The 27,270-nt window shown below is 41.5% G+C and overlaps 2 protein-coding genes and 1 pseudogene across 9 annotated transcripts in view; 1 reads left to right on the top strand and 2 right to left on the bottom strand.

The window, feature by feature from the left end:
• Positions 1-27,270, bottom strand: part of LOC125297247 (NACHT, LRR and PYD domains-containing protein 12-like) — a gene marked incomplete in the record, with an annotated part of 868,465 nt that overhangs the window by 596,103 nt on the left and 245,092 nt on the right.
• The window catches only part of LOC125297245 (NACHT, LRR and PYD domains-containing protein 12-like), a 666,703-nt gene that overhangs the window by 535,241 nt on the left and 104,192 nt on the right, over positions 1-27,270 (top strand). The window lies entirely within an intron of this gene.
• LOC125297497 overlaps positions 16,112-27,270 on the bottom strand; it is a 49,260-nt pseudogene continuing 38,101 nt past the window's right edge.

Raw genomic sequence — 27,270 nt, 5'->3', positions numbered from 1 at the left:
AACAACATATATACATCAGTGATAGTACAAGTAGTCAAGCACCCAGTGAGCAGCAGCACTCTGTGGAGATCCCAAAGCTGTGTGCATTCCAAAATTTACCAGCCACTTAAATATATAAATATTTTAAATAGTTTTACCAGCCTCTAAAGATAATAGAGTAGATAGACCGAAATCAGAGACGGAAATCAGTATTATTGAAATATGATTGAAATGTACTGATTTTTTCCTCTAAACCTACCACCAATATGGGGCAGTAGTCATAACTGCCTTGACTTTCATGCTCAGTAGCAACAGAGCTAAAGATCAAGAGAACAGCATTCATATGCCATAGTGACCAGTGTTGCGCGGGTTTGGTCACAAGCGGCCCACGGTCGCCCGATATTTTAATCAACCTGACCGCAACTCGGGCCGCGAATATTAATTAGGACAAAATTATACCCGACCCGCTTATTTACAAAATGTGTGCTTTTGGTTATAGCCTGCATGCAGTGTGACAGTAGACCTATTCTGTAAAACAAAGTAATTTATTTGCAAAACTTTATGCAGTAGAACTACACGCAGTAGGCATGCAGGACATAATGTTTGCGCAGGAGAGAGAATGAGAATAAGAGCGCAAGCACGCACGCAACCACCAAGGATTAGAACACTAGGATAAGATTTGAAGGCCATGGACATACATCTTTCATTCGAAAACAGAAATGGTGAGGCAAGGTAGGCAAAAGAGATACATTGCTGGTCAAAACGTTAGCGTAAGAACTGGTTTATAATGCTGAATGAAGCACAAAGCTTTATTAAAGCACATCCACTGTTTAAAGTCACAAACACAATGAACTAAGGCAGCGTTTCTCAAACTGTGGGTCGCGACCCACTACTTTGTCGCGGATACATGCCAGGTGGGGCGCGAACTGACGTTAATACAGGAGTTTTTTATTTATTTTTTTATCTGTAGCCTAGGCCTAGGTAGCACCCGGTGCACAATAGACGCACTATGTTATTCATAGGGAAGCGCTCGTGTCAAGGCAGCTTAGTCCCGACCTGAATGAGATTTTGAACAAGGTTGTGAGAGTGGTGAATTTCATCAAGACCTGGCCCTTAAAAGCGTGTCAATTCCCCGCACTTTGCTAGGAGAGGGGAGCTGACCACACAGCTGTAGCCTACTGTTTCACAGCGAGGCAAGGTGGCTTTCCCGAGGTAAAGTGCTGTTGAGCGTGTTTGAGCTCCGTGTCGCCTCTTCTTGGAGGAAGAGCGCATACGAATCTGCAAGCACGTTCACTAATGAAAATTTCTTGATGAAGCTGGCCTATCTTAGCGATATATTTGGAAAGCTCAATGAGTTAAATCTCAAGTTACAAGGCAAAGACAAGCACCTACCTCACCTAGCAGATAAGATTACTGCATTCACCAAAAATGTGACAGGCGCCTCGATCGCGACAGTATTAATGCCTTTGAGAATCTGAGTGAAATCGCTGAAACTTCTGATTCGGGAGCCACTCTTGTGATCCCATGTATTAAACAGTAGGCCTACATCACATCCCTGCAAAGTTTATTTAAAAAATATTTCCCAACCAGCAGTGCTCAGTATGACTGGATTATGGATCCATTTAATACAGCATGTTGGTAGGCTATTGAATATATTGTACAATGCTGTAAAATATTGGCCTGTGCTTGCTAATATGTTGCTGGAAAACAGAAATATGTGTGTTTAATTTACAGTGGCACATTATGTATTTATTTATATTATATCTGCAGCACCAGCTGATTTTAACTCTGCTGAAGAGGACATCTTTAGAACTTGTCGTTATTTCAATAAATTTGACAATTCTAAGCTTGATGCACTTTCTTAGAGCGATGATGGACAGGTGGGACTCGAAAATGCCCCCTTGATCAAAGTGGGGAATGAAAGAAAAAGTTTGAGAACCACTGAACTAAGGTAACTTTTATGCTTGCGCGAACCTATACAGGTAGATATGGCTGTGTAGTCTGTGCCATAACATTTATTCCTGCAGGCTGCCCGTTTTGGCTGTCATACTTTTAAATGGCTTCGCAAGAAGTAGGCCTACATAGACCATAACTTGCACTACTGTCATCTTCTTTATGTCATCTTCTTTATATTTCCCATAGCCTATATCGCTTTTCCTGAAGGGGTGTCTATTATTTTAACTCGTGTCTTCAGCTTCTTTACTGTTGACTTTACTGTATTGATGCTTTACTATATTGATGCTAGCCTTCTCGTGATATTTTAAGCAGGCCTATTTTGTAGAAAATAAATATTTAATTAATTTTAACTGACCCGCCCGCAAATGACCCGAATATCATAAAAATATTTTGTTTATGACTCATAACCGCGGGCTGAAAAGTGGTGTGGCTCCTTTAAAACTCAATCCATTGGTATAAGTTCCAGAGCTATACAACTTGAACTAACTGTACTGTGTAGCCTACATCATCTGATTTTAATATGTATAGATATATAGGCTATATTTGGGGGCCAAGCAGCGAAGCTGCGAAGGCACCCATTGTGTTTCTAGCTTTTCCTATTATTATTACACATCTTTCTTCTGCCATTGAAGTCTATGGCAGCCCATAGAACCATCTGGTGAAAAGTTGTGAAATTTGGCACACTAATTAGTCTGAATCTCATGATTAATTTCACCAAGTCCGAACCCCGAGCGCTCTAGCGCCACCAACAGGACAAAGTTTGACATGCGTTCACGCATGTAACTTCTGACCCGTTGGCCCGATTTTGGAAAATGAGGTACCATTGGAATCCTTGGACCAGGCCGAGTTCAACGCAACGTTCAACCCTATGACGTCATTTTCTGCCATTTTAGTGAAAGTGAAACTAAAGTGAAACTAAAACTTCACAGGTCACAAATTTTGTCCGATCGACACCAAACTTGACATACATGATCTTCAGACGAAGCCTCACAATAGTTGTGGTGTTTTGTCTCCGGAACTAAAACCGTTCATCCATAATATCCAATCGAAATTTGCGCCGAAGCCGCCAAACAGGAAGTGAGCTGATATCTCAGCAACCCATTGATCTATCATAACCAAACTAAGTACATGGACTCAGGACCCAATCAGGGGGACGCTCAAGAAATCTGGTGACCTTTGACCTCTAGGGGGCGCTGTAATTAAGAAACATGCCTTTTGGCCTGTAACTGCAGTTGTGCTTAGAATTAAAACACACTAGTGGTGTCTGATAGTACTGTTGGAGGTCCTTAGGCCGACCCATGCCAATTTGTGATGTCATCGTAATTGATTCTGCTGCCATATTGGATTTAATCAAAAACATCAAAAAGTTTTCGCAGGTCACAAATTTCAGCGGATCCTCGCCAAAATTGGCAGAGACCATCTTCAGACCATGCCTGATGAGTGCTTTGCTTTCTGGAACAATTGCCAAAAGCATTGGCCCGTAACAGCCTTTCGAACTTTGCGGCGAAGCCGCCAAACAGGAAGTGAGCTCATATCTCAGCAACGCTTACATGTATCAAAACCAAACTTGGTACATGCACCTCCGAGCCCATCGGTAGGACGCTCAAGAAATTTGGTGACCTTTGACCTCTAGGGGGCTCTGTAATTGACAAAAATGCATTTTGGCCAGTAGTTGCTGATGTGCATTATTGTGCAATGGATGTCAATGGCAGCCCATAGAACCGTCTGGTAAAAAGTTATACAATTTGGCACACTGATTGGGGACAGCCCAATAATTAATTTCACCAAGTTTCATGCCGGCTCCTCCAATGCTCTAGTGCCACCAACAGGCCAAAGTTGGACATGTGTTCACGTACGTAACTTTTGACTTGTTGACCCGAATGTCAAAATGAGGTATCATTGGAATCCTTGGGCCAAGCCGAGTTCAACACACCCTATTACGTCAATTTTTGACCTCTGTGTTTAAATCACAGCAAGTGTGATCATATCTCAGTCAATCTTTTATTTTTGATGTGAAACTAATGACTGCAAGTTCCATCTAGTTCATTCTAATGTGTGCGTGCAAGGGTGGGATGGGGTGGGATGGGCAGGGGCGGTTGCGGCGGTGGGCTGGCTGGGGGAGGGGGCGGCGACACTCAGCCCTGGTTCAGCCCCATAAAATCAGTTATGTTTTGATGTGAAACTCGACCTTGTAACTCAGCCAATCTTGGGTTGTATGGCATGGAACTTGCTGTGATTGCTTAAGGGTATATGTCTGATGCAACGGCATTGACTTACATGGCAAATCTGGCCTGCTGAACTGCCTATTGGCCCCCTCATTGCTTCTTGCAGCTATATTTAACATTTATCTTTTATTTAGCTGGTTATGAAATCATGCATTTACCAATTTAAGCACGCCTTAACCCTTTACCCGCCAAAGTCGCAAAAAATTGCGACAAACAACATCACTGATTAAAACAGACGATAGATCCATGTACGGTACTCTCCACCACTAGTTGGCAGACACCCAGAGCTTCGATTCAAGCTCAACCTTTTTTTCAAAATGTTCAGGAAGCACAGGAGAAACACGCGAGAAACACACGAAGAAGTTGTGCATTTCCTCCATAACGTGGAAGCGATGCGGGCCATAGTTTTGTACAAATTGAAGCAGAAATACACCAAATGTTGAAAAAAAAAATTCACGTGTGATGAAGTCTTGGGTCTGTTATTTACCTAGTCTGATTCTGAAGGAGAATATCTGCCTTTTGGAGAATATGAGCGATCGTCTAGTCACGCTGCGTCAGTGAATGGAGGTGCGTCTTTGCGTCTTTCCGACAGTGTTCACTAAGCATACCATACTTTATGTCTAATCCTCTGCCCAACGTAGCTGAAGGTGCCAGTGGTAAAGGTGATGATGGTGTCCGTAATGGACGTAGTAAAGACAGCAGGGGTAGTAAAAATAGGGCTCTGAAGAACTACAAAGTCACCCGCGATAGGAACTGATTTGACCAGGCTACTTTATTGTATAGTAGAATAAGGTTTGTGGTAATAGTAATAGTTTACTATTGTTGGTTGTGACTGCTTTCCTGTTCAGATGTTATGTGGGTGAAATGACAAAAAAGTAACTGCTCAAATATAATGTTCAACATCCAGTATTACTGAAATGTGCATAATTCGAGGTGGTTGTCATCCAGTGACGTCATAATATGCAAATTAGATGTGTACATTTACCCCCTTCATAAACTTTTGTTCATACTCAACGATTTTCACATTTACAGTAGGACTTTATCTCTGACCAGTTTCAAGCCATGGCCTTTTGAAATTTTGATGTAAAAATCGAATGATTTTTTTTTAAACCTGGCGCCTAAAGGGTTAAATACATGCATGCTTAGCTATGAGCTGTATACCCTCTGATTTTAATATTTACAGTTATCTACCATTTAAGCACAGCTCAGTTTCAAGAAGCTTTTAAAGCTCCATGTTGAAATTTGCTACAATGTATTTCAAAACCGGATTGCTTTGGAACTATTAATTATACACGGGACTGACTCACACCTTTGTGTTCTCTAAAGTCTGCAATTTACTGTGATGTATGGTTTGTCAAGAGTTGAGTGAAGGGCACAATTGGAATGTTGATGGCTGAACCAGGTACAGGTGCTAATGTGCCAGGTGTGCCAGTGGTGTAGAATAATAGACAGACAGGTGCACTGGAGGATACTATTCATATGATACAATATGCTAATACTATAACTATTCATATGACACCTGCTAATTGTCCAGCCATTGTTCCTGAAGTACAGGTGATAATATTGTATAATGAGAGACAGACAGATGCACTGGAGTACACTATTCATATGATACCTGTTGATTATCCAGCCATTGTTCCTGAAGTACAGGTGATAATACTATAACTATTCATATTCATATATATATTAGGGATCGACCGATATGTTTTTTTCAGGGCCGATACCGATATCAATTATTACCAAAACAGGAGGCCGATAACCGATATGTAAAACCGATATGTCAGTTGTCAAAAAAGGGGGTAGATAGTAAAGGCTATATGCTGCAAAAAATTAATTCAAAATAATTTAATTATGCAAACTTCTATGCAAACTTCTTTTCATACACAATTGTCTATCAACTTACATCACTTTGCAAGTGTAAATCCTGTGTATCATGTTAATCCAAAAGCTGAGTGATAGCAATTATTTTCATAGAGTAGGCCTGCACAATGGGCTATGTGCTTGTTAAGGGACCTGTCACAAAGAGGATGCTTTGCCATCGTGTGTGTGAGTGCACGAGAGGGAGAGGAAGAGGTTCATGCGTGATGGCAAGTGTTACGGTTGAATAGTTTAACAAAACAGTCTTAAAATAGTTCTTAGGCTATTTAAGCATGCGATTTGTGCCCATATGTAGGCTAGGCTATAAGCGACACTTTTGAGAGCCTAAAAGGCACGTTAATAGCCAGCTCAGGACACGATTTTGTTCAGGTCGGATTAAATTACGGTTGGCCCTGGGTGCATGTAGTCTTTTCTGCAATTATCTTTTTGACGTTCGCTATCGCATAATTTAGGACTTCTCTGTACTATGTCCGCCGAGGTGTCCCGTTATTCACAATTAACGAACGAGGCGGAGGCAGAGAACTCCCGACGCGCAGCACCCGAGTTTGTGGGATAGCTAGTAAACAGCATCAGTAACGCATCAATCGAAATTAAGCTAAATGAAGGAAGTGGGTGCTTTACTTATTGATCCGGATCAAAGAGACAATAGCTTACAAAGTGGTGTTTTTGTAACTTCAGTGTAGATGATTGTGATTCACTGCAACTTCAGCAATGTAGGCTACCTTACCTTCGAAAAATAGCTCCGTAGGCTACAGCTGAAGCCCAGTCTGCCTCAGTGAGAATCCTAAACTTTGTCTGTGTTCAGTCTTCGATCCTGATTGGCTGCATTCGTGCTAACTAACAAATCAGACGGTGTAGTGGGCGGGACAATACTCTTGACCACAGAGTAGCAAATTCAGGGAGTGAGAGACGCTTTACAGACAAAGCAGTGCGTTTCATTCTTTATCCATTTCAATATTGGCTTATCGGTGGAAAAAATGACCGATACCAATTATTATAAAAATGCTAAATATCGGCCCTAATAATCGGCCAGGCCGATAATTGGTCGACCCCTATATATATATATATATATATGTGTGTGTGTGTGTGTGTGTGTGTGTGTTTTAATGACTATATATAAATATACATATATTGGCTTGTTCAGATGAACATTTTAAAAAACGGTAGCTATGCAAATGACCTGAAGTATAACCGTAATTTGATTGGCCGGTCCCGTCGGTCGGTGCAGCACAGTTGAACTTCTCAACGCGAGCAACGGGAGAAACGCAACACAACGGACCCACAATTCAGTTCGGCAACGGATGACTTGAGCCTGTGTAAAGTGAATGGGATGCGTGTCCGGCACTGCAACACACGCAACTGTGTGTAGGAGCCGTAAGTAAGAAAGTATGTTTTTTACCCCACCCCACTTCCATTCGATCATGTCATGTCACACCTTCAACATTCTCCAGCTTAACCTCCTTTAGGACAGGTTGAGGTGTTGCCATTCCCTCCTGAGGACCATTGAATGTGTCAACAGTGACATTTTATTATGCAATCCAATCCCCTAACTAGTTTGTATTCTAAAACATCTTGAAGTCAATTGATTTTATTTTAATCTAGTTATCTAATCGATAGGACACAGGTGGCCTTATGTCAACATAATTGTGTGGTATATGTTTCCTGACCTCATATGTTTACAGGTGGGCACTGGGATGCTCTTAACTCTTACAAAAGTAATGATCTGTCTTTGTTTGTTACCCCTCCCCATACCCTCCCATGTTTCATTTCACCCCCACAACCACCTACCCTCCTTTGTGGAGTATTAATTACCCCACCTACCCTCCTTTGTGGAGTGTTCATCACCCCCACCTACCCTCCTTTGTGGAGTATTAATTACCCCACCTACCCTCCTTTGTGGAGTGTCTGCAAGTGCATCCATGGCCACGCCCATTTGATGCCCTATCATTCTAGTTTGCATCATAAAGGCTCCTGTCACTGATTGGTTAGTCAGACTAGTGAGTCAGAGAGAAGAGGCATTATATAAACACCACCTAGTGCAGTCAGTTGTCTGAAGTCACCTGTTCCAAGGTAGGCACTGGGATACTCTGAGAACATACACAATATCTTTCTTCAACTGACAAAACAACTATTGTATTTATTTGTCTGCACTTGTTTGTTTAATCGTTCAATTGTAATTGTAAATTACAAATGCAATTCAGATGTAATGTTTGACTGAATTTGTTTCACAACACAGAACTGGAGTCTACAATGTCAGGATTTAATGATCCAACACTGCAGCCAATGCCAGCAAAGGAGATAAAGCAAGAAGAGTTTGATGATTTCCTTCAAGAGTATCTGTTTGCAGTTCAGAAAGAAAAAGAAAACCCTGGACTGGATCATGACTTCAAGACTGAAACACACACATCAGCAATGTTTAACTGCAAAGAAGAAAAGTCTCCACAGATGGAAAGTAAACAGGAGGAATCGGATTTAAGAGAGCATGGTCAGAAAGACTCTTCTACTGGTAAGTTACTAATAAGTGTTCTATCTCCTGTATGAAATGCACTATAAAAACACAGTTGACATGACTTGTGGAAAGTTTGAAGTAAAACAAACATGTATTACCTTTATGTTAATTATGAGAGTTTCAAAATGTTTTACCCAAAATGTTTACATGTTTTGTCCTTTTCTTGCAAATGAACAAGAAATCAACTCGGATGAGATGAGACATACTGGGGAAAAGCTGTACCAGTACACTGACTGTGGAAAGGCCTGTAATCGAAAATCTCATCTCAAGAAACACCAGAGGATCCATGCTGGGGAAAAACCATACCAGTGCACTGACTGTGGAAAGGCTGTCAGTGACATAACTGCTCTCAAGAGACATCAGATGATCCATACTGGGGAAAAACCATATCAGTGCACCACATGTGGGAAGAGTTTCAAGACCAAGACAGACGTCACCGTCCATCAGCGCACTCATACAGGAGAAAAGCCATATCAGTGCACTACATGTGGGAGGAGTTTCAGTCGTAGCTCAAATCTCCTTAAACATCAGCTCACACATACCGGAGAAAAACCACACCATTGCACTGACTGTGGGAAGAGTTTCAGGACTAAAGCAGTGGTCACCATCCATCAGCGCACACATACAGGAGAAAAGCCATATCAGTGCACTACATGTGGGAAGAGTTTCAGGACTAATTCAGATTGTACCAAACATCAGCGCACACATACAGGAGAAAAGCCATATCAGTGCACTACATGTGGGAGGAGTTTCAGTCGTAGCTCAAATCTCCTTAAACATCAGCTCACACATACCGGAGAAAAACCACACCATTGCACTGACTGTGGGAAGAGTTTCAGGACTAAAGCAGACGTCACCGTCCATCAGCGCACTCATACAGGAGAAAAGCCATATCAGTGCACTACATGTGGGAAGAGTTTCAGTCGTAGCTCAAATATCCTTAAACATCAGCTCACACATACCGGAGAAAAACCACACCATTGCACTGACTGTGGGAAGAGTTTCAGGACTAAAGCAGAGGTCACCATCCATCAGTGCACACATACAGGAGAAAAGCCGTACCAGTGCACTGACTATGGAAAGGCCTTTGGTTGAAAATTTCGTCTCCAGACACACCAGAGGATCCACACAGGAGAAAAGCCATATCAGTGTTTTACTCATAGCACAACTCTTAACCCTTTAGGCGCCAGAGGTTTTTTTCCGAAACGATCAATTTTGACATCTTCATTTCAAAAGGCTATATCTTAAAAGTGATAAGAGATAGAGACTTTCTGTAAATTAGAGAAATATTAAGGATGACCCAAAGTGTATGTAGAGATTAAATGTTTATATCTAATTTGCATATTATGACGTCATATGGTGGCGGCCATCTTGGATTATAGAATTTTCATGAAAAGTTGCATGTTTGAATGATAAAATGCACCACTTCTTTCCCCCCAAAATGTCCCTCACCTTCTGTATGCTATATTGCACAATACTGAATGCTCAGGTAAATAGTAAGTAGTGAACAAACTGTGTAAATCATTACTAATAAATGGCAGAAACAAACCAAATGCATGTAGCGGTAGACTGGCCTTTTGCTGTAGAGATTTTCCATTTACTACATACAGTAGGCACTCTGATTCCATGTATGGGGCACATATATATTATTCAGATGACACACAAACACAAGTAGACAAGACCTGTTTAGTTCAAAAGCTCATTTGCCACGGCAAGGCACAGATCAGGAGTGAGATGACGAGACAAGACAAGAGACAATGTTAGTATTTTTTTTCTTTTTGTTGTTTTGTTGATGTTTTTGTTTTTTTTTCTTAGCTGACAAAGACACACACATCACAAGGACATGAACACACAAAAAGGAACACATAGTGTACTGTATGTCCTAAATGATCAGGGAAGTAGATAGCAAATCAACAGTGTAAATCATTACTAAATGGCTGACTTTTTTTTTTTTATGTAGCAGGCCTTTTGCTGTAGAGATAATGACTCCCTATCCCTATCCATACAGGGCCGGCATTCCCATCATCTTGTGATAGACTATGCATGACCTAATGTGTGTGTGTGTGTGTGTGTGGGAGAGGGAGAGAGCGTGTCACCACCTCCACCATGCGAGCAGCATGGCCAGATCTGCTCTCAAGGCCAGTGGAGAGAGAATTTGGCGCCTCTCTCGGACTAGGCCTACTGTCATTCTCATTGCGACTCCCCACACTGCCACAACGTTCCCCCTAACTGTCCTATGAGCACTTCGACTTCGCCTAACATACCCAGTGGCATTAGACAAAGGCTCCACCACGCTACTGTCGCCGCGATTGTGGAGAGGCACACGCTCAGAAGACAGAAGCTAAGCTATGGATATTAGGCTACCTCCAGCCTCGTTAAGCCACACCACTAACACCCTGCTAACTTCCCGATGAACACCGAACCCGTGAAACATTATTCCCACCAGTGACATTGGGCAAACGATTCAACGTTTGTGCTTGGTGTAAGCTAAACTATGGAGTAAACTCTCACTTTGTCCAGCTGCATCATTGCAAGGCAGGGACGCATCTGAAGCCTCACTAAACGAATCACCGTCATTTTCTGAAGGCAGATATTCCCCTTCAGAATCAGGGTCCCAAAGAATAGAAGACCCAACACTTCATTTCAGGTAAACTTTTTTTGATGCCATTAGACGATAATCTAATGCAAATACTCGCTGACGTTGACAATATCGCTCTGACAAAGTGGCTCACACGCACACTAGCTCCGGTATTTCATGCACTGATTCAATGCGCTGTAGCTAGAAAGTTTTGTTTAAAGCGTGTCCTTTTTTCGACTCGGGGATGACGTATGACATGTCTGCCATCTAGTGGCGTGGAAGTCAAACGAAATATGACACCCTATTTGACTAAATCGGCCGTTTTATTCAGTACCGCATCTTGTCGACTATAGTCGCCTGTGGCGCCTAGAGGGTTAATACCCATCAGAAAGTGAAACATTAGAAATAATGAATTGACTAAAAGGGTTTACTAATGAATCAGAGCTTAAGAGTTTACATAGTTTGCTAGAGATGCTCATCATCTGATTTTGAAAGAATATATTTTTTTAGAATTCATCAGAAATGATTGGAAAACATGACTGAGTTTTTTTGTTGTTTAACATTCAACAAATTGAGTCAATGTCAAATCAAAAGATAAATACCTCATAAAGTCAGATATGCCAGATAAATCTATAATACACATCTCAGGTCAAATGCTAAAACTCTTGCCGCCTTCATCATGGAATTTGCTTTGATAATAATGAGTTTGGAAATGTTATTTTATCATTCTAAATAAATGTCTTGAATACGTACAACACTGCATGATTATCTTAATTGCAAGGTATCTCATAATGTTTTTTTATATATAAATATAAAACGTTAGTCTAACTAATATATATGTCCCAAAACTACGCCCTGTTCCCTGTTCACCCTTGATTTTGTTTCAGTCATACTGAAAAAACGTCTTCCACCATACAAAGTTTTGGCTGTCTATGAATAATACATTTAATTAGTGGGTTTGATCCAGCAAGCCTACATCGCGTTCACCCACTTTTTCTGCCGACTACTGCTCCTAGAGCGTTTGAGCTATCAACGCGGTTCCAACTCTAAAAAGTCAGGCCCGAACCGGTGTAGGTTGCTTCCATTTTTTGTGTGGCTGCCCCTTTTTGTTGTCGTTTTTGCGTTATTCCTGTTTCTCTGTGTTTTTCGCCCCTTTGAAATAAATGGCGGAATGCTCAGGATTTGATTATGACATCACAGCTCTATTTGCTTAAGCTTGCACCTGGCAGAGTTCTAATCCATGTGGCAGCTGCCTTATAGGAGCTGGGCTGGGCTGTCTCTCTGTGAAGGTGTGTGCATGTAACTTTTTGACCCATATGTCCGATTTTCAAAAATAAGCTACTGTTGGAATCCTCGAATGAAGCCCAGTTCAATGCTTTGCCAGCACCAGTTGTAAAGGTCATTCCCAATGTCCCATATTTTTTTAAAGCCAATCCATGTTAATACATGTAATATATATATGTATATATATATATATATATATAAAATGAGATATCTGGCAATCCATGAAGCTCAGTTCAATGCCTGGTCAGTACCATTTAACCCCAACCATGTATACTGATGTATAGATCATAGCATTTAGAATTTTCATTCACTCAGACTTACTATACTTCTAATCAACACCAGTGTCAAAAGTCAAGTCAATGCATATACAAGTCAGATCAGTCAACATAATCCTGCAAGAAGCATTTTTACTATGTCAATATCCAGGCACAATCTGTGGAGCCTACGGACACAGTTAATCAGAATCAGATTGTGTATATTATTCATAGCCAACATAACTATGAGACTTAAAGCGATGGTCTGTACATTTTCCTCATGATTATCGTCACATTGTCATGATAGGAGATTAGAATTAAACTATTACAAACTACACAAGTATGAAAATGTATAATATATATTATATTTACGGAAAATAAATGTGGTGTTGCAATGCATTCTGGTTCATTTGTGGTGTTGTCAATGCAATGTTACGTTCTTGCGTGAAAGAGAACTTTATCCATGATGATGGCATGATGATGACACAAACTCAAAAGACAGTATATCTGTAATGGTTTGTGGCTTTATATTTTTTTGTAATGCCTAGCAAGACATGAACTTTTAATTCAAAAAGTCAAGTTTTGTAACCAAAAAAAATACATCTGAAGTCATGTATCTTTCGAGATATCTGGCATGTTAGCCTTCCTATCAACTTGCATCACTTTGCAAGTGTAAATCCTGTGTGTTAACTGTTTGTTAACTGTGAAATATAATTTGTTGTATTTACTATGAAATCACCTAGGAACTTTTATTGTGTAGAAAACACCTAGGGACTGTTATTGTATAGGAATCGGATGTTGATTGTGTGGAGTTCATGAGCGAGTGTGGATGACGGTGGTCATTAAAAGTTAGAGAACTTGACGTTGTGTCTTATCTTTGAATAACACTGTGTATCATGTTAATCCAAAAGCTGAGTGATAGCAATTATTTTCATAGAGTAGGCCTGCACAATGGGCTATGTGCTTGTTAAGGGACCTGTCACAAAGAGCATGCTTTGCCATCGTGTGTGTGAGTGCACGAGAGGGAGAGGAAGAGGAAGAGGTGCATGCGTGATGGCAAGTGTTACGGTTGAATAGTTTAACAAAACAGTTTTAAAATAGTTCTTAGGCTATTTAAGCATGCAATTTGTGTCCATATGTAGGCTAGGCTATAAGCGACACTTTTGAGAGCCTAAAAGGCACGTTAACTATAGCCATATAATCCATAGCCCCTCCCACCGAGCCACCTTCTTCTAGTAACTGGGGCGCGAGCGTGAGGGGTGCCGGGGCTGGGCAGTACCATGCGATGTGTCCCGGCTCGTCGTTGCAGAGCTGCTTCGATTGCGGTCCAGCTTACTTGCTCCGCCGGTGGCAGGTCTTCTAATACTTGTAGCGCTTCCCCCTCCAGAGCCAACGCCACCTGTACGCCCGTTCTCTCCGCCGACCAGCCATTCAGCTCGGCTGCCAGCTGGACCTATACCAGGTATGTCGCCAGCGGCCTTTCACCATTGTAGTGGGGCAACTTTACGCTGGACCGCCCTTCTACCGCCGCTGTCGCACCGGGGACCGGCCGGTTTCCATCGCTCCTGTGTGGAGCGGGTTCCAGTGGCGGGATGCTGCCATCAGCCCGGTTAATTTCCTCCTGTTGCCGGGGGCGGGTCTCTTCGTCACGCTGCAGGCTGGCTCCGTCTGCTGGGCCCAGCAGGTGGCCATGGGCGAGCGCGTTGTCGAAGAGCTGTCTTGGCAGGAAACTCATCATCGCCAGGGCATCAGTTGCAGCTTTCTCATCCCGTCCAGTAGGGGTCGTCATCCCACTTCTGACACCAATGTAACAATCTTGCAAAGTTGTCTCAGAATGGTTTTATTGGTTACGCACAAAACACACGAACGCCACCACACAGGCAAAACAAAGGAGGTCAATCAAACAAGCACGACACACAAAACAGGGTAGTCACATACAATACACGGGGTAAACACATGAGGTACAACATAAAGAAAGACTATACCAGCTAACACATACATGACAAGGTAAACGCAGTTTCTCATCCCGTCCAGTAGGGGTCGTCATCCCACTTCTGACACCAATGTAACAATCTTGCAAAGTTGTCTCAGAATGGTTTTATTGGTTACGCACAAAACACACGAACGCCACCACACAGGCAAAACAAAGGAGGTCAATCAAACAAGCACGACACACAAAACAGGGTAGTCACATACAATACACGGGGTAAACACATGAGGTACAACATAAAGAAAGACTATACCAGCTAACACATACATGACAAGGTAAACGCAATTACTCATACTAAAACCAACATCAACATTACACACACACACATACACTGCACAGCATTATGGGAGTTCAGTCATGAACCAGCTAGGCTCAGTTCACTACAATAAGGTAGCCTGACGAGCCAAACCCACATTAAAATGTAGGGTCTGGGCACTCACCGTTCGCAGTGTTCAGTCCTAGGGGCGGGATAATCAGTTGTCTTTCAAATTCCCTCTGCACGCAATAGGACAGTGCTATAAGTCCCAGGCGTTTCCCACCAGCGGAGCTAGTTGGCTAGTTCAAACTTTTGCCAATTTAATAAAAGCTTAACTCGTGTTTTGCTAACTTAATAAAAGCTTAACTCGTGTCACACTGTTTGCCAACAGCAATATCCATCTGATTTGTTTTCAAGTAGCAGGGAATTCAAGCCAAACCGTTGCAAATCTGCCATCAATCATTATGTTAAGCCCGCCTAACGACTAGATACACGATTTGATTGGCCTGATAGAAGTTTAATTTTTCAAGCTCACAAGCTAACGGAGAGTTGCTAGACTAGCCCTGCTGCTAGGGTGCGTCTAGATTTCTAGGTCATATATATATAAGGCCATTTCCGTGTATTATTTGACTTTTTAGGCTATGGTATGTTTATTTTTTCTTCACACAGGATGTTAGTGTGCCGTGGGACATTTTAAATGTCAAAAGTGTGTCGTGGTACAAAAAAGGTTTTGGGACAGATATAGTGATCCTTGATGACTAGGGGCGCTATCATTAGCAACATTTTCTACATACTATCTACATATCAATCTTCATCAACATGGACATTGTTGGTGTAATGAACTGAAAGAAATCCATTATTACATATGATTGGATATATTTGTGTAATGAACAACCTTGTAATGCTAGTACAGTGGATTGTTTACATAGTGAAAACATCAAAATGCTATTTTGTGCTATTATCGTTTGACTGAAGAAGCAATTTCAGATAAGTGGATTTATTCAAAAAGCCATTATGAGACATCTTGTCGCTGAGATATTCATGCAGTGTTGCACATTTTCAAAACATTAATTTACAATTATTACAATAAGGAGAATAGCATTTTAAAAACTAAGTTATTATCAAAGCAACTTTCATGATGAATGTTGATTTGACATGTTTGTTGTAGTTTTTTCCAGGATGCATTCCGCTAATTGCTAAACAACAAAAAAGATTACTTTAAGTGATCTTTATCATCTTTATCATCTCTTATCATTTGTGATAAATTCTAGAAAATGTAATGTTTTCCTTTAAAAATCAGATGATGAGCCTCTTTTTGTCAATTTAGTGTTTGCATTGTTTCAGTCGAGTGTGGACTTTCTCATGCGTCTTAACATGTGAGCTACAACTGAAACTCTTCCCACATGTAGCACACTGATATGGCTTTTCTCCTGTATGTGTGCGCTGATGCTGAATGAGATGTGAGTTACGAGCAAAACTCTTCCAACATGTAGCACACTGATATGGCTTTTCTCCTGTATGTGTGCGCTGATGCCTTATGACATCTGACCTATCCCTGAAACTCTTGCCACATGTAGCACACTGATATTGCTTTTCACCTGTGTGGATACTCTGGTGTGCCTTGAGATTACACAGTTGGCTAAAGACCTTTCCGCAGTCAGTGCACTGGTGTGGCTTTTCTCCTGTATGTGTGCGCTGATGGACATTGAAAGCTGATTTCTCCCTGAAACTCTTCCCACATGTACTACAATGATATGGCTTTTCCCCAGTATGGATCCTCTTGTGTGTCTTGAGGCTAGATATTTGACTAAAGGCCTTTCCACAGTCAGTGCACTGATATGGCTTTTCTCCTGTATGCGTACGCTGATGCACAGTGAAAGCTGAGCTCCCCCTGAAACTCTTCCCACATACATTGCAATGATATGGCATGTGTTCTGTGTGGAGCCTCTGGTGTTTCTTGAGGCTAGACATTTGACTAAATGCCTTTCCACAGTCGGTGCACTGATATGGCTTTTCTCCAGTATGAATCCTTTGGTGAGTCATGAGATAATCCATCCTAGTGAAGGTCTTTCCGCACTGAGGACATGGGTAGACCTTTTCTCCATGTATCAACTGATGGACTGTGAGAGCTGATCTCTCCCTGAAACTCTTCCCACATACACTGCACTGATATGGCTTTTCCCCAGTATGAATCCTCTGGTGTACCTTGAGAGAAGATTTTTGTCTAAAGGCCTTTCCACAGTCAGTGCACTGATATGGCTTTTGTCCACTGTGAATCCTCTGGTGAGTCTTGAGATAATCTTTTTGTCTAAAGGCCTTTCCACAGTCAGTGCACTGATATGGCTTTTCTCCAGTATGGATCATCTGGTGAGTCTTGAGATGATTCATCCTAGTGAAGGTCTTCCCACAATGACAACATGGATAGAGCTTTTCTCCCTTATGTGTCAACTGATGGACAGTGAGACCCAAACTCTCACTGAAACTCTTCCCACACACACTCCTTTCTTCTGAGTGGATGCTCCAGTGTGCCTTGAAATAACTCATCTTATGAAAGCTCTTTCCACATTCATTACAATTGTGTTCAATTTCCCCAGCATGGCTCATCATATCTGTGTTGATTTCTAGGTGATGTGCAAGAGAAGGACAAGAAAAACATTTATCATTGTTGTTGTTATTATTATAATGTATGCTTGTTTTTGCTTCAATATTTCCACAAGACAAAACACTGATGAGTAACTTACCCATAGGCGAAGAGTCAAGGTGGCCATGCTCTCTTAAATCAAACTCTTCCTCCTCTTTAATATCCATCAGTTCAGATTTGTCTTCTTTGCAGTTAAATGTTGGTGGTGTGTGTGTTTCAGTCTTGCAGTCATGATCCAGTCCATGGTTTTCTTTTTCTTTCTGAACTGCAAACAGAAACTCCTGAAGGAAGTCATCAAACTTTTCTTCTTTTATCTTCTTCACTGGCATAGGCAGCAGTGTTGGTTCTGTAAATCCTGACATTTCAAACTCCATTTCTGTGCTGTGAAACAAATTCAGTATTACTTTTGAATCTCATATGTAATTTACAAATACAATTGAGGGATTAAATTAAATAAAACAAAAATACAATATAGTTGCACTGTTAATTGAATATAGATATAGTGTATATGCTCAGAGTATCCCAGTGCCTACCTTTGAACAGGTGAGTTCAGACATCTGACTCCACTAGGTGGTGTTTATATAATGCCTCTTCTCTCTGACCCACTAGGTCCATCTAACCAATCAGTGACAGGAACCTTTATGATGCAAATCAGACTGATAGGGCATCAAGTGGCCGTGGCCATAGATGCACTTGCAGACACTCCACCAAGGAGGGTAGGTGGGGTAATTAATACTCCACAAAGGAGGGTAGGTGGGGGTGATGAATACTCCACAAAGGAGGGTAGGCGGGGGTGATGAACACTCCACAAAGGAGGGTAGGTGGGGTAATTAATACTCCACAAAGGAGGGTAGGTGGGGGTAATTAATACTCCACAAAGGAGGGTAGGTGGGGTAATTAATACTCCACAAAGGAGGGTAGGTGGGGGTGATGAATACTCCACAAAGGAGGGTATGTGGGGTAATTAATACTCCACAAAGGAGGGTAGGTGGGGTAATTAATACTCCACAAAGGAGGGTAGGTGGGGGTGATGAATACTCCACAAAGGAGGGTAGGTGGGGTAATTAATACTCCACAAAGGAGGGTAGGTGGGGTAATTAATACTCCACATAGGAGGGTAAGTGGTTAATGAAAACTAAATGTGATAATGCAAAAAAACATGTTTGTTAATAATGTTTAAATGGAAAAATAAAACTGATTATCAATGATATCAATAAAACTGATATAAATGATTGGACTGATCTCAAGTTATTTATTGGATATCTGGTATATTGAAGGATGAAATATATTTGATAAAGTATAGCAAATAAACAGACAACTATGCATGACTTGCCATAGGAAATGTATATGGATCATTTTTGATCCATGTTACACATTAGAGAGTCTAGCTTGCACATTAAGGGGTTTCAAGTGGAAGACATAGCACAAACACCAAGCAGGAAAAGCCGACACCATCTAATGGATTTCATTTCACACCTCCCCCCTACCTAACCTATCCAAATATAGCCATGTCCACCTGACGGCCATCAAATGTGTCCACAGTGCTCATACAGTGTTCAACACCTCCTAATGGATTTCATTTCACACCTCCCCCCTACCTATCCTATCCAAATATAGCCATGTCCACCTGACGGCCATCAAATGTGTCCACAGTGCTCATACAGTGCTCAACACCTCCTAATGGATTTAATTTCACACCTCCCCCCTACCTATCCTATCCAAATATAGCCATGTCCACCTGACGGCCATCAAATGTGTCCACAGTGCTCATACAGTGTTCAACACCTCCTAATGGATTTAATTTCACACCTCCCCCCTACCTATCCTATCCAAATATAGCCATGTCCACCTGGCCCATCAAATGTGTCCACAGTGCTCATACAGTGCTCAACACCTCCTAATGGATTTAATTTCACACCTCCCCCCTACCTATCCTATCCAAATATAGCCATGTCCACCTGACGGCCATCAAATGTGTCCACAGTGCTCATACAGTGTTCAACACCTCCTAATGGATTTAATTTCACACCTCCCCCCTACCTATCCTATCCAAATATAGCCATGTCCACCTGACGGCCATCAAATGTGTCCACAGTGCTCATACAGTGCTCAACACCTCCTAATGGATTTAATTTCACACCTCCCCCCTACCTATCCTATCCAAATATAGCCATGTCCACCTGACGGCCATCAAATGTGTCCACAGTGCTCATACAGTGCTCAACACCTCCTAATGGATTTCATTTCACACCTCCCCCCTACCTAATTTCAGCCCTTCACCCTACCATCCTCCCCTCCTTTGGGGCAAGACCTGTAAGGGTGCTCAGCCCCCAACAGGGGCATCACTAGACCTCAAGCTGGACTGGGGCAGAAGACTCCCTAGGGGGGTGCGGGCGCATACTCCCCCATAAGATAATGTTGTATATTTTAACGTTAAAATGTGTCAATCTGGTAGCCTGGGTTTTCCCATGCTCCCAGACCCCTTCTCAATGAGATGAGGTCTGACGTTAGCCAGGCTATCAATCTGGTACACTTTGAAACAAATCAAGCAAGAAGTTTACAACCGCAAAACATATTTTCTGAGTTTCACGGTTAACAAAACTGATTGTTTCAATTGTAGCCTATGTATTGCATAAATTATTTTGAATGGTTTTAGGGACAGCACTAATCATTGTGGTTAGGTGTTATCACCAACATTGTATATCACATCCCCCAGTAAATATCTTCTGAGTGACTATCATCAGCAGTTGTAGTATAACAGGTATTGTATGAAACTAGTTAAACAGCTAGGTTGATGCACAAGAGATATTAAACATTTAATCACTGACCTCAATGTCCAGTTCATATCAGATGCTTTCTAGTCTAGCAATTTCATTTGGTCTAATCATATTGGCTCATTATGTGCATGTTGCTATTGCTGGTTTATTCTACAATTGAATTAGTTACCATTTCAACTCGTAAAAAAAGGATAAAGTTGTGTGACAACAGAGAAGGTTGCAGTTTGGTGAGCTAACTTTTTTATAGGCTGTAGTTATGCCCCTTGAAACCCCCATGGGCAACAGTTAGCGCATCAGTTATGCCTTTAAAGGCTTATCGTATACTTTCTCACCTGAACCTGGCTGTTTTCTTTTAAAAAATAAATGTATACCCATCTATGGGAAATAGACTTCCAGGGTTTGATGTTCCAGTGTTTCAGTTCACTCATATGAATGAGTTTATCATTGTGATCAGAGAATCACAGATTTAATTGGTTCTTCAAACACTGCACCTGTAGCCTACTTTAATGTATTAATTTGATAATGATTCATTTGATACCATCCTACCTTTTTGTAACATGTACCTCAGGTGGCTTTAAACATCATGTTCTATTCTCTACACTTAACTAACCTCTCACTTATCATGTATATACCTTATAGGCAGATGGGTCAAGCCCTTTAGTCACAGATCTGCTTGATGTTAAGTGCTGTAACAACGCAACTGTCTCCATTGGGAGACAATGTTTTCTTATCTTATAGACTAATGACTTTAGGCTACAACGGAGCCTGGCATAATTTATCCTGATTGCTAAAATCACATGATAGCTTCAGCGAAAGTTCTACTAGGAAGACTCGTAGTGTAACTTACTCCTCCCATGCTTACACGGAGCCAATCTTAGCTTTGCCTACTTTCGGGAAAGCCCTGCAATCTGATCATTAACTCATTCAATCAGCGCTAGCCTATAGGAATTCAGTGGGCTCTTTAAATACGTACCACCTAACACTGCTTCTGCTTCTCAGTACGCTGACTTTGACGTCCCCTCCACCTCCCCTCCAGCCACCTCTGCCAGCAGTCCACGTCCATCCGGCACGGTCTGCCTACCACATCATCTTGTTGATTTTATTCTGTCTACTGAGTCTTTCTGGTAGAACTATGTTTACAGGTAAGCACTGAGGTGCTGTAAACAAACACAACAAGTGTAATCATCTGTACAATCACTACCAAATATGACCATTCTTCCAAATTCTCCCAAAGCCATGGTTGACCAACAGTGCCAATTTACATAATGTCTGTGTTTGCATGTGTTAGAATGTCTATGTTTGCATGTGTTGGAATGTCTATGTTTGCAATGTGTTGGAATGTATATGTTTGCAATGTGTTGGAATGTCTGTGTTTGCATGTGTTAGAATGTCTATGTTTGCATGTGTTAGAATGTCTGTTTGCATGTGTTAGAATGTCTGTTTGCATGGGTTAGAATGTCTATGTTTGCATGTGTTAGAATGTCTATGTTTGCATGTGTTAGAATGTCTATGTTTGCTATTTAGTCCTCAATAGTATGGGAGCTATTCTTTGTTCTCCTACACTCCGCACCTGTCATTTCACACCTCAAACACCTGCTTTGTTCATTAACACACCGACCCTCCTTTGTGGAGTGTTAATTACCCCCACCTACCCTCCTTTGTGGAGTATTAATTACCCCACCTACCCTCCTTTGTGGAGTATTAATTACCCCACCTACCGTCCTTTGTGGAGTGTCTCCAAGTGCATTCATGGCCACACCCACTTGATGCCCTATCATTGTAATTTACATCATAAAGGCTCCTGTCACTGATTGGTTAGACTAATCTATTGGGTCAGAGATAAGAGGCATTATATAAACACCACCTAGTGGAGTCAGATGTCTGAACTCACCTGTTCAAAGGTAGGCACTGGGACACTGTCAACACTATACCTTTAGTCAACTAACAATACAAACATATTGTATTTATTTGTCTGCACAATCTTGTTTAATCCTTCAATTGTAATTGTAAATGGAAAAAGTGATAATTCAAATGTAATACTTACAAATGCATTCAACTGTAATGTTTGACTGAATTTGTTTCACAACACAGAAATGGAGTTTGAAATGTCAGGATTTACTGAACCAACACTGCTGCCTATGCCAGTGAAGGAGATAAAAGAAGAAGAGTTTGATGATTTCCTTCAGGAACATCTGTTTGCAGTTCAGAAAGAAGAAGAAAAGCCTGGACTGGATCATGACTGCAAGACTGAAACACACACATCAGCAATGTTTCACTGCAAAGAAGAAACGTCTTCAGTGAAGGATATCAAACAGGAGGAAGAAAAGTCTCCACTGATGGAAATTAAACAGAAGGAGGAATATGATGTAAGAGAATATGGACAGAAAGACTCTTCTCCTACTGGTAAGTTACTCATTAATATTTTGTCCTGTGGAAATCTTGAAGCAAAAACAATCATAAATTACAATAATAAAAATAACAAGTGTTTCAAATAGTTTTTTGTCCTTCTCTTACACACCAGAGGATCCACACAGGAGAAAACCCATATCAGTGTTCTACATGTGGGAAGAGTTTCAGGACTCATTCAGACATCACCAGCCATCAGCGCACACATACAAGAAAAAAGCCATAACAGTGCACTACATGTGGGAAGAGTTTTTTACTCTACTACCATCTCACTAGACACCAATGACCACACTGCAACAGACTGAAGGTATATCTGTGCACTACATGTGGGGAGAGTTTCAGTCACAGCTCAATTCTTAAGGACCATCAGAAATGACACACAGTAGTCAAACATTCGAATGTTTAAAAGATAAAATAACTAAAGGCTAAATGTTCATGATTTTATTTTTGCCTGAGGCCACATATATGTTTGTAAATGTGGTACCATACTTTTGCTTTATGAGTTTGTTTTCAGAAACATATACTAAACATATTCAGACAAAAACTGCATGTGCCCCTACAATAACCTCATGAATGGAAAAATAACACTAATATCAAGCAGGAAAAAGCTTTAAGGAAGAATAGAGCCTAACCTCCTTTCAGTCAAGTTGTCCACCTGAGGACTATCAAATGTGTCATCTAGCCAATTGCTCTACAACGGAGGTTAAGTGGGGGTAGGGTGGAGGGGTGACATTAAAAGTGATCAATTAGAAGGTGTTGGGTTTCCTTCTTTTTTCAAGCTTTTCGTGCTTGGTGTCTGTGCTATTTGCTCCATTTAAAGTCATGTAAGATCATTTGATGGGCACATGCAGTCTTTGTCTGTGTGTGTTTCTGAAATCATACAGTAAAAATATGATGCCACGTCTACAAATATGTATTACATTACATTGCATTACATTACATTACATTTGGCTGACGCTTTTTAACCAAAGCGACTAACAACATGGTAAAAAAGTTTAGAACAATTCTCACAATTTTAGGACAGTTTAAAAAAAACATTAGAGTACAGTAAGAATAAGTGCGTCGGTGAGTGCTGTTTTTAGCAGTTACTTGTCAGTTTAAAACGGCTGGTGAGTGCTAGGATCAGTAAGACTTGTTGTAAGTGTTGCTATGAGAGTAGATGTTCTCTAAAGAGCTGGGTCTTCAGGAGTTTTTTGAAAGTGGAAAAGGATGTCCCTGCCCTTGTAGGAACTGGCAGTGTGTTCCACCAACGAGGAACAACAGATGAGAAAAGTTTGGATTGGCTTGAGCGTACCGGGTGGTAGAGCTAGGCGTCGTTCGATCAGAGGAGCGCAGCGGTCTGGAGGTACTGTAAGTCTGTAAGAGGGCATTCAAGTAGGTGGGAGCAGAACCGGAGACTACTTTGTAGGCAAGCGTTAGAGACTTGAATTTGATGCGGGCCGCCATAGGTAGCCAGTGTAGCTGGATGAGCAGCGGGGTAACATGTGCCCTTTTGGGTTGGTTGTAGACCAGGCGGCGCCCGCCCAAGGTTCTGGATCATCTGAAGTGGTTTCACTCGCGCAGGCTGGGAGACCTGTCAGGAGGGCATTGCAGTAGTCGAGTCGTGAGATGACTATTGCCTGAACCAGAAGTTGGGTAGCATCTTGAGTCAAGTAAGTCCTGATTTTCCATTATGTTGTAGAGTGCGAAACGGCATGACCGGGCGACTGAGGCAACATGATCTGAGAAGTTTAGTTGGTTGTCGAGAACAACTCCTAGATTTCTTTGCAGTCCTGGTCGGTGAAACAGACAGGGAGTCAAATTTGATGTTGATGTCGTGGTGTATGGTAGGTTTAGCTGGGATGACCAGCAGTTCAGTCTTTGAGAGGTTCAGCTGGAGGTGGTGTGCCTTCATCCATGTAGCTATGTCTGAAAGGCAATCTGAGATCCGTGCTGAAACCAGGGGGTCGTCAGGTGGAAAGGACAGATAGAGCTGTGTGTCGTCTGCATAGCAGTGGTATAAGAAGCCGTGCGAACGGATAATCTGTCCCAAGGAGGTGGTGTAGATAGCAAAGAGGAGGGGGCCCAGCACTGAGCCCTGGGGGACCCCTGTATGTATGAGGCCTCAAGCTAAAATAAGTTAATGAACTTAATTTTGTTGCAATTTCACAGAGTGCATTATAATGTCCTCAACTATTTAAGACATTTAGTCCAGTTAATCTTGAAATCTCTTACCTTTATTATTAAACATGTACAATGAATCATTTGAATCAGGCCATCTGCCCAAAACACTATGTGAAGCCTCCATCTCATTAATACTAAAGAAAGGTAAAGACCCCCAGTCATGTGGCTCATTTCGTCCTGTGTCTCTTCTATCAGTTGATTTCAAGATCTTAGCTAAGGTTCTGGCCACACGTCTAGAATCTGTACTACCACACATTGTTTCTACAGACCAAACTGGATTTATTAAAAATGGATTCTTTTTCTCTAATGTACGTCGACTTCTAAATATAATTTACCACCCCTCACAGTCTCCAATACCTGAAATTGTACTCTCTTTAGATGCCGAAAAGGCATTTGATAGGGTGGAGTGGAGCTACTTGTTTTATGCGTTAAAAAAGTTTGGCTTTGGGGATACATTTATCTCCTGGGTTAAGCTATTATATACAGATCCTGCTTGTTCAGTATGCACAAACAACATTTCCTCCGAACTCTTTCCAGTCTCTCGCGGCACGCGGCAGGGTTGTCCTCTGTCGCCTTTGTTGTTTGCGCTTGTAATTGAGCCATTAGCATTAGCGTTGCGCCAGACGCCGCAACTGACTGGGATCTTCAGAGGTGGTCAAGAACACAGGGTTTCTCTATATGTGGACGATCTTCTGCTTTACAATTCTGACCCCCTCCTCTCCCTGCCATCAGCCCTTAATATATTTGACACATTTGGTAAGATCTCTGGGTACAAAATTAACCTGTCTAAGAGTGAGATATTCCCAGTAAACAGATCAGCTTGTACACTCTCATTTAATACCTTCCCCTTCAAAGTAACTCGTAAATTAATCTACCTGGGAATTACTGTGTCGGAAGATTTTTCGACACTTTTTAAAGAGAACTTTCCTCCTCTCATGACAAGGGTTGAGCAGCTCTTATAATGCTGGGGCCAACTTCCATTGTCTGTTGCAGGCCGAATTAACTCAATTAAAATGTCTATACTCCCAAAATTCACATATCTTTTTCAAAATATTCCCGTCTTCATCCCAAAGTCCTATTTTCATAAACTGGATGGAACTATTTCATAATTTATCTGGAATCATAAACCTGCCAGAGCTCGGAGGAGTTTCTTAACACGACCCAAGTGCTCCGGTGGCATGGCTCTCCCTGATTTCTTATTTTACTACTGGGCCTGTAACACTCGCTCCATAATACACTGGTTAATTGAGGACCCTGGAGCAGATGCTCCGTCTTGGCAATCTATTGAATCCCATTCTTGTCAATCATCTTCACTGGCTGCTCTTGTTTAAGTCCCTCTCTCCTCGTCCTTTGCGGCTCACACAACAAACGTGTTAGTTAGATCCACCCTGAAAATATGGAACCGGCTAAGAAAGCACTTTGGATGGCAGTCTTTTTCATTTAAGTCTCCTGTCCATGCTAATCATTACTTCAAACCATCCGAAATGAATAAGGCCTTTCTTATTTGGAGCAACGCAGGTATTAAACAATTCTATAATCTCTATCATAATGGAACTTTTGTTTCCTTTCAACATTTGTGCGATAACTTCAATATCCCAAAAAGCCACTTTTTTCGCTTTCTTCAAATTTGTGACTTCACTAGGAATATCTCCTCAGCATTTCCAAATCAACGCCAATGCACCCCCTATGATCATATACTTGATCAACCTCCATCATTTAAGGGAATTATATCAGCCATATATAGCAAACTGTTGGCACTCTCACACTCTACTCTTTCTGATGTAAAATCTCAGTGGGAAGGGGAGCTGGGGGAGCCTATCCCCAAGGCATCTTGGGAGGCCACCTTAAGCAGAGTACATAACTCATCAATTTGTGCAAGGCATGGACTATTACAATTTAAGATTGTACATCGCATACATTGGACTAAACTCAGATTATCCAAAAGGTTCTCAGATGTAGATCCACTATGTGATCGATGTAAATGCCACCCGGCATCACATACCCACATGTTCTGGTCTTGCTCAAAGCTGGACTTCTACACTATTTCAGGCTTCCTGGGTCAATCGGTCTCACCATGTTCTGTTACTGGGTTATTTGGTATTATGCTTGAGTCCAGTAAGCTAACTAAGGCACAGTCTGACAGCGTTGCCTTCCTCACCCTCTTCGCTGAGAATTTTGATCAAATGGAAAGACAGCAAACCCCCAACTTTTACACACTGGATCAAAGATACCCTTTATTTTCTTAAACTTGAAAGAATTAGATACTCTTTGAAAGGATCAGCAAATAAGTACAATAGAATATGGGGACCTTTCTTAGACTATGTGAGGGAACAAATCACATTGCCTGACTCCCAGTAGAATGAGCAGAGACATG

The sequence above is a fragment of the Alosa alosa genome, chromosome 7 (assembly GCF_017589495.1).
Source record: "Alosa alosa isolate M-15738 ecotype Scorff River chromosome 7, AALO_Geno_1.1, whole genome shotgun sequence".
Lineage (NCBI taxonomy): Eukaryota > Metazoa > Chordata > Actinopteri > Clupeiformes > Clupeidae > Alosa > Alosa alosa.
This window is presented reverse-complemented; position numbering and strand designations above follow the sequence as displayed.